This window comes from Ctenopharyngodon idella, chromosome 16 (assembly GCF_019924925.1).
Source record: "Ctenopharyngodon idella isolate HZGC_01 chromosome 16, HZGC01, whole genome shotgun sequence".
Classification (NCBI taxonomy): Eukaryota; Metazoa; Chordata; class Actinopteri; order Cypriniformes; family Xenocyprididae; genus Ctenopharyngodon; species Ctenopharyngodon idella.
This window is the reverse complement of record NC_067235.1, coordinates 11,960,183-11,970,000: the sequence shown is the minus strand read 5'-3', so window position 1 is coordinate 11,970,000 and position 9,818 is coordinate 11,960,183.

Below are 9,818 nucleotides of genomic sequence, written 5' to 3'. Positions count from 1 at the left end.
AGAAGCAATGTCCTTGAGCATTTGCAAACACAAATTCTTTCATTCTTCTAGCATCTGTGCCACCTCTGCATACAGAAAGCTGAAGAATGACAGCAATCTGTATTTTAGCCATTGTTGGAGGTTTATAGAGGGAGAATCAATGTTAAAAAAAAATTAAAAGAGTGACCTTCACTGGGCAATCTACCAGACATTTTTTCCCCTGTCATTTTTATGACTGTTGAAAGATGTCTTATTGATACTTTCAGTATCTGTAGTTTTCTTCTTCTAAACCATAACAACCATTAATTGTTGTATTCATATACTATTTATCTATAAATTCATGTTTAACTATATATAATACTTATAAATGACACTGTGCATGAATACAGAACACCAAGTAGGCCTACACCTTTTCTCCTGGATGGCTACCATCCCAAGTTTATCTCCATACTAACCAGTGTTGGGGATAATGCATTACAAGTTACGTAATCAGATTACTTTTTTCAAGTAAAGTAACATATTAACTTTTAAAATTTACAACAAAATATCTGAGTTACTTTTTCAAATAAGTAACACAACTTACTTTGTTTTCCCATTTATTGACTGTCACCTCTCCTGTCCCCATGTTGAGAGAAATCAGGAGTGAGTCCAGAGGCGTTGTGTGCGCTGTGTAAACATGATTATTGCAGTTTAAACTAAATGTGAGCATGCATTTACACATTTGCACAAAAACAGATTAAATATTCCTCAAAATGAATAAAAACAGAAAGGCAAACTCAGATTATTATGCAAACATGCAACAATTTGGCCTTAATGTTAAATAATATAAATATAGACCTTATGCGCCAGAGAAACAAGCGCGCCGCCATCTTTATAAAATTGTCTTTGAACTTCCGTTTTGCGGTAGCTCTGTACATTTCTATGGCATCGCTGTCAAAGAATAATTAGCTGGTGAAGTGGATTTACTTGTTGTAGAGTTAATGAAAGTTATCATGAGCATTGTAATGTTTAAAGCAGATGTCTTAACAAATGTCAGTAGAACGGGAAGATTTTAAAACGAGCACTTCATTCATAAATGTAAGATCGCTGTGGAAATACAAACCGGAAGTCAAAAGACAACGAGCGCAAAGCTGAAAAGGGGCGGGGCTACATAAGGTCTACACTTTTATGTAATCTCACTTAATGAACGAATGTCTTTGTTGCTGACCTTCGATGATCCAATTCAACCATACCAATAAGCAAAAATGACTTTAGTCACATTTGTGTTTCATTCTTTTGTTTTTATTACTGAAGTAAGAGTATTGAACTTTCTTCTCTAGCATCCTGTTTTTCTGTGATCCAGAATGGCAGCACAGCTGAGAGGTAAGTTTCAGATGCGCCCTCTACTGTACAGGAGTGAATTTGCATTTCCTTCGGCCCTGAGGCTTATTCATTTCACTTTTGGTGTGAAAAGGCATTTACATTTGCCAAAAATGTAAAAATAAAAAAAAATAAATAAATAAAAAAGGTGCTAAAAAATAAAGCAAAAGTAACATAATGCATTGCTTTCCATAAAAAGTTACATAAAAAACAAAATAAGTTACTTTTCTAATGCCATATTGTAACAGCTGGCATAATAGGCAGGGCTAAGAGAGAAGGACACGTAAAAATTACGTACATAATACGTAATAATATGTAAGATTTAACCTGTTTTATGAAGTGACACGAGTGCTTTGTTTGCACACACAAAAAAAAATCACTTTATTTAAGCATTCATTTTCCAAAGTCATCTTGAATGTTGAATTGTCAATACAACTGAAAATTTTGAGAGAACATCTCATAAGTTGATTTCATAAATTAATGTTGATTTTCATAAAACCGCAGCCATATCACCCTGTAGCCCAAGACTGGTTGCCCACTGAAGCTAAACAGGGTTGAGCCTGGTTAGTACCTGGATGGGAGACCTCCTGGGAAAACCAGGTTGCTGCTGGAAGAGGTGTTAGTGAGGCAGGCAGGGGGTGCTCACCCTGTGGTCTGTGTAGGTCCTAACACCCCAGTACAGTGATGGGGACACTATACTGTCAAAAAGCACCGTCTTTCGGATGAGACATTAAACTGAGGTCCTGACTCTCTGTGGTCGTTAAAAATCCCAGGATGTCCTTCGAAAAGAGTAGGGGTGTTACCCCAGCATCCTGGCCACATTTGCCCATTGGCCTCTGTCCATCATGGCTTCCTAATCATCCCCATATACTGATTGGCTTCATCACTCTGTCTCCTCTCCACCAATAAGCTGGTGTGTGGTGGGCGTTCTGGTGCAATATGCCTGCCGTCGCATCATCCAGGTGGATGCTGCACATTGGTGGTGTTTGAGGAGATTCCCTTCCATATGTAAAGTGCTTTGAGTACCCAAAAAAGAGCTATATAAATGTAAGGAATTAATAATTATTATAAAATGGTTTTGTTTGAACTTGTCGCCATTATGGTGATTAGTGTTCCCGTTGGTTGGGTACTTGGAACTTTTGGAACATTTATATTACCATAATTCTCTTCCTATTGATGCAGTGATTCAACAAACAAAATGTTTTATTGTCAAAGTTTGGGAGGAAAATGTTCTACCCAACATAATGATCTACCCAATCAGCACAAGAGGAGGTCTATATATACATAGTCGAGTCACCTATGTTCATCGACAGTTTTTCTGCATCTCGCCGCCACCTCACTCTCAGCTGATTCCTATCCCAGCCAGGGGTATGGGGTGAGTACTCTGGGTTCGCACCAAATTCCGAGCTAGGAGCCCTCCCCTCGGACAGCACGCCAAATACACATACTCTTTACTCTATCTGATTATTTATAAGTGTGAACTTGTGAAACAGTTACAGTTATTTGTAGTTTCAAAGGAAGAGAAATAATAAACAGGTTACTTTTAAAAGATGAACTAACTTCTCACTAAATCTCTAATTTGCATTTAAAGTTGAATTATGGTCTATTAAAATTTAATTGTTAACACCTATTTCATAAACACTATACTACTGTGAAACATCAGACAAGGAGGTTAATTTCCTACAGTTGTGCCAATATCTTGCAAACCTGCTTGAGTCACACACAGACATCAACATTTAACATGCAAAACACAACAATGGTAACCATTAAATTAAGTGTTAAAGGCTCTTACCATTGCAAAATTACTTATACAATATAAGGACCTACTCAAGAGAGTATGAGATTTCGGACGCAGCCATTCACCCAAAAATGAAAATTCTGTCATCATTTACTCATGTCGTTCCAACCCTGTAAGACTTTCATCCATTTTACGGACACAAATTAAGATATTTTTAATATAATCTGAGAGATTTGTGTCCCTCCATTGACAGTCTACACAACTATCACTTTGACGCATCCAATAGTTAAAGAGATCGTAAAACTAATATGAATTGAGCGGTTTAGTCCAAATTTTCTGAAGAGACATGATCAGTCATCGCTACACTGAGAAGTTTTCTTTTTTATTTGTACTTCTGGACCTTTTTCAAACAAGTGAAAAGCATGTCTCACAGCAGCAATGTGTGTCGGCCCACTGGTTGTCCTTGAGCGCTTGGGTACACAGATCCTTTCACTGCAGCGCCTGCGACACCTCTGCATACAGAAAAATGAAGAATGACGGCAATCTGTATTTCAGCCATTGTTGAAGGTTTATAAATAGAGACTGCAGTATTTTTGAATGACCTTCTACGGGCAGTCTTGCATACATAAGCCTAATGTTTTTCCTGTCACTTATTACCAAGTAATTTTTCATAAATGCAGAAAGTTTTTCTGCGAATAATAATGTCACAGTAAACCATAACTGTTGTTGACTTCTTCAGACACTATGAAAATAGTTACTGTTTACAGTTTAACTCTCATATAAACGATTATGGTAGTAGTTCATAATGTTTTCTATCATGTTTGTTACATGACTAGCTAATTTGGTACATTCCACGAATCACTTTGGTGATCAATGACTCTACTAAATCAACAGAGGGCGCAAATCCCATGTTTTTAGGTGTGGAAACTATTACATATGTTAAAGGATTAGTTCACTTTTGAATGAAAATTTCCTGATAATTTACTCACCCCCATGTCATCCAAGATGTTTAAGTCTTTCTTCCTTCAGTCGAAAAGAAATTAAGGTTTTTGAGGAAAACATTCCAGGATTTTTCTCCATATAGTGGACTTCAGTGGGGTTCAATGGGTTGAAGGTCCAAATTGCAGTTTCAGTGCAGCTTCAAAGGGCTCTACACGATCCCAGACAAGGAATAAGGGTCTTATCTACCGAAACGATCGGTCATTTTCTAAAAAAATAAAACATTTTAAACTACATTTTAAACACAAATGCTCGTCTTGCTCTTCGATCCGCCACGCATGACGTAATCATGTTACAAAGGCCACACGTGATGTAGGCGGAAGTAATGTCTACAAAGCGAACTAGCAAAGACTAAGCCAAACGCCCTTTACAAAAAAAAAGGTAAAACAACGATATCGGATGATTTTGAAGCTGGAGGAGAAAATGAGATAGAGTTTTTCACCCTACCGCGGTACTTCCACTTTCTGGCGGATCGCAGAGCAGTGCAAGAAGAGCTTTTGTGGTTAAAAAGTATATAATTTATTTTTTAGAAATTGAACGATCGTTTTGCTAGATAAGACCCTTATTCCTCGTCTGGGATCGTGTAGAGCTCTTTGAAGCTGCACTGAAACTGCAATTTGGACCTTCAACCCGTTGAACCCCACTGAAGTCCACTATATGGAGAAAAATCCTGGAATGTTTTCCTCAAAAACCTTCATTTGTTTTTCGACTGAAGAAAGAAGGACATGAACATCTTGGATGACATGGGAGTGAGTAAATTTTCAGGAAATTTTAATTCTGAAGTGAACTAATCCTTTAAATATAGGCCTAAACAATTATCTAAGGTAAAAATTAAACATTGCTGAACATCAAAATTGGCTTCTATTTGTAATGTAAATTATTTATATTTTTAAGGGTTGTTTAATGCTTATTGTTAGAAAATTTGATAATTACACAAATCAGGTTTTTAAACTGGATTTAGACATGCCCCACATTATGGTGACAATGTGGCAAAAATTACAAAGCTCACAATTAGTTCGAAATACGAAAATAACATAACATATAATATGTGACCCTGGGCCACAAAACCAGTCATAAGTCGCACGGGTATATTTGTAGCAATAGCCAACAATACATTATATGGGTCAAAATTATCGATTTTTCTTTTATGCCAAAAATCATTAGGATATTAAGTAAAGATCATGTTCCATGAAGATATTTTGTACATTTCCTACTGTGAATATATCAAAATTTTATTTTTGTGAGTGGATATGCGTTGCTAAGGACTTCATTTGGACAACTTTAAAGGTGATTTTCTCAATAAGTTTTTTTTTTTTTTTGCACACTCAGATTCCAGATTTTCAAATAGTTGTATCTCAGCCAAATATTGTACCATACATCAATGGAAAGCTTATTTATTCAGCTTTCAGATGATGTATAACCCTTGATGATGATGACCCTTGGTTTTGTGGTCCAGGGTCTCATGTAATATAATATAATATAGCATAATATAATTAACGTGTGCGTGCAGGCAAGAAGACATAGACACAGCAGATAAAGATTTAAACAGGTCAATCCAAACAAGTACAAGCTTGCACGGTGACCGGACAAGGAGTGCAGAAGAAGCGAGAAGGAACAACTTAAGTAGTGAACACAACGAGGATAATTACTTAAACACAGCTGACACATACAAACTAATAATGACGGTAAGTATGGAGTCAGATGAGTGGCGGGAATCTGAACAAAGAAACATGAAAGTCCATGAACAAAACTAAACAGAATGGTGACATTAATATAATATAATATAAAAAGTATGCTCTATGTAGTATGAATGTGTGTAGTATGAATGTATTTTGGACGTACTACATTCGCCATGCTGTCATGTGACCTACCAGATATTTTTTTAATATAATATTTTGTTAAGGTGACAGTGATAATGCTATTGCTGAATACGCAAGTTCTCTACAAAACTTCTGCTTTTAGGAAACTAGCCACTAGATAATGAGAACACAATTTTGTAGTATCTTAATTCCAACACTAGATGGGAGCATTGTCTTTCTTTAGAAATCTTCAGCCAACTGAAACAAAGCCCTGTGTAGCAGTGGGTTTTATTTAAAACAACCCCACCCTCTTTGTCCAAGACAATATTCGAAGGCTTTCCTGTCTAAGCTGATATGTGCCTGTTCTTCTGTTGTAATTTATTCATTGCATTTAAGCAATTAAGATTATATAACTAACTATCATATAACTGAATTTAAATAAGTTAGCAGAAGCCCTCTAGTGGGCGCCTGTCCCCTGGTTGATAACCACTACTGTAGAGCATTTGTGTTGATTATAGCTCATTTGAATAATAGAGTTATTTTGCTTACACATGTTATTGTAACTAGAGGCAATTACAACATGTAGTGTAGTTTATTACGCTGTACGTATAAATATTTTCAAAAATAAAGACAAACATTGAAAGTGTAATGTTGCTTAGACTCAACAAACCACATTTCACCATGAGAACTTCCTCAAACTTTGTATTTTGGAAATGTTTTTGGTTGATGGTGGATGCAAATTGTTATAATGCTGTGTGATTATTGTTTGCATCTAGTCTCTGGTGGAAGCCCACACATTTCCAGTGCAGTCACGCACAAACCCACTTCACATGAATGAATACACTGTCCTCTAACACACATAAGCACTCTCAATGATGAGGGTGTGTGTAATACCCCAGGAATGTGCTAAAAATATGCACAGCTTGGTGAACACACCCCCATAACACACAGCATGTCCGACTATGACTAACAATACCCTCAACATCCCTTCTCTGTTTTTACTTTCTCGTCCATTACAGGCAACACCAAACTACATTGTGCTACTCATGTATTATTTGGCTTCTCTGTTTTGCAGCTGATTGGTTTTGACATCAAACTAGAGGCTTGGATGCTCTTGAATACTCTTGAATGCTCTACAGTTATTTAGGTTAATTATCTGATAGTTCATTCTCTGAAGGGTTGTCCACTTCGTACTCATTGGTGACTTATTGGTGTTATCATGGTGACAACCTGAACATGATTGATGTGCCTGTGGATGTTGCTATGTTTAACAAAAAGGATATGACATGCATTCTTAATAACCTTAAAACATTATGGAAATATCATAAATCAAACTGTAACATCATAAATGTTATGTGTTTATGTGTAAGAGCAGTGATTTCCAACATTTTTGTGTCAGGTGCCTCCACAACTGAATGAGTAGTGCCACTCCATTTACCCTAACCATTAGCACTGTAATGAAAATTACTAAAATTGCAGTTGCGCTTTATTTTACAGTACGTGCACTTATGTGTACTTACAGTGAACTCACCTAAGAAATACTGGTTAATATAAGGTAAATACATGGGTTAAGGTTATAGGTTTAGGGGTAGGTTCAGGGTTAGTACCTATATAGTTATATGATTCACTTTTTAAAACTAAAATCAACATATTGGGATCATATAGATTTGGTTTTAATTAATTTTGTTTTAATTAATTTTTGAATATTATGAATTAAACAGCTCGTATACACTTTATCATTAGAAAAAAAATGGGTCACACTTTAAATTAGGTGTCTTTAACTACTATGTACTTACATAAAAAAATATTTGTTAGGTACAATGTACATTGTGTTGATGTATTACAAAACATTTGTGCTGCTATTGAGGTGGGATATGGGTAAGGTACAGGTTTGATGGTCTGATTAGGTTTAAGGGTGGGTTAATGTGTAAGGAAAGGGTCAACGACAGTGTAATTACAAATGTAATTACAGAAATTAACTGCAGATGTAATTACATGCAGGTATTTTTAAAAATATATAAGTACAATGTAAAAACATGTATGTACACAATAAGCGCATTTTATCAAATGATTAATTTAAATGTTAGTGGTAGGTAATGACAGAAAATTTTAAAAACTGTTACATGTGTAAGTATCATGCAATCATTTAAGACATTTCTACTTATATAGAACCTTTTTGCCACAAAATATTCTTTAACATAGGGTTCTATATAGAACCCTACTTTTTTTCTTAGAGTATAGCTTTTACCAAAAGCTGAGGTAAGTACTAAAATATACTGAAGGTGAAAACAGTGCCATAACAGTGACAGTAAAATATAATGCAATAAACATTAATTCAACAACATAAGATGTAACATAAACCCTAATGTGCATAAAAAACAAACAAACAACAAATAAAAAAAAAAACAGAGACATATATGCTAAAAATGAAAAACCTTAAAATGTGAAGTGTCAGGGAATTCTAGAAATGTACGTTTATGACTTTTTAATGTAAATTATAAGATGATTTGTTTATTTTTACTTTCAAAATGGTACATTAACCGCATTTTACTGTAAAATTACATCAATTAATTATCAATTACCCTCACACACCTGCAGGTAATGGATAGGTGCAAAGGAGAAAGGACGAAAAAAGTCAAATATCAAAAACAAAAGATATGCCTGATGAAGGTCATGGGACCGAAACATTGTGGCAAATAAAGAAATTTTGATAATTTTATAAGCATTGATAGTGTGCAGGAATTTTTTAAATGTAAAATTACATGAAATGTAAGATTATATGTATTACAGTTTATTACATCTATTACAGTTAACCAATTAACATTTTTTTTTAACTTTAGCATTTTTATAGTCTTTTACAGTTAAAATTACAATCTTTTTACAGTGAAAGCAATGCCATAGTAGAAAAACTCATCAAATTTTCTCTCACCTTTTCTTTTAATGAGACACCAGAGCTTGTTTGTCTTCCACAGGTTTTGACAGTTCTAGGAGCAAACATGTGAAGAACCTTTCATGACGAGTTTCTGAAATCTGACTGGTGAATGTACACTTTCAGCTATGCGTGTCATCCATACAAATGACCAAACATGTGCTTTCGGCCAGTGGTTCCCAACCACATTCCTGGAGGCCCACCAACAATGCACATTTTGCATGTCTTCTTTGTCTGACACACCCATTTTAGATCTTTGAGTCACTACTAATGAGCTGATAACATTAATCAGGTGTGTTTGATTGAGACATGCAAAATGTGCAGTGTTGGTGGGCCTCCAGGAATGTGTTTGGGAACCACTGCTTTAGGCTATATCTTTCCACAAATTCCTATAGGTTTGTTTTTATTAGGCTATAAAACAATTATTTAGAATAATTGTAATATTATTATAGATTAATATTTAATCTAATATTTCATGCAATCATTTATATAGGTTCAACAACATTAAAATCATCCAACTGGGTAGCTTACCCGTCCGTGGGTATGTCACTGCTTTATAGAGGGTCTTTTTGTCCATCTATGGTCCATCTGGAAATGTGTCAAAGGTCAAGGAAATTCTAAGAAAACACCAGGAATGATGCTATATATTATAAAAGATGTATACAAAGTGACTTTGGACTGACCTTCATAAGGACCAACATCCATCACCAAATAGCCTATTTAAAATGTTGCTGACTAGGGGAAGCAGCTAAGCAAAGATGCATTAATAAATTAGGAAATGTAGGCATTATGTTAAAAAGAACCATTTGTATTCATCAACGTAAACAAACAGCAACAAAATTGGGTGCTTAAAAACATTAAGTTACATTTATTTAAACGCTTAGAGCTAGTGAGCTCTGAGAATGCGGCGACGTCACGGAAAGGTGTTGTCAAACCGGTGTAGCCCCGCCTCTACATGTGACGTACGTGGTAATTCCCCCGCTGATTGGTTAAGGTCACTTTCAGTTGCGTCTGT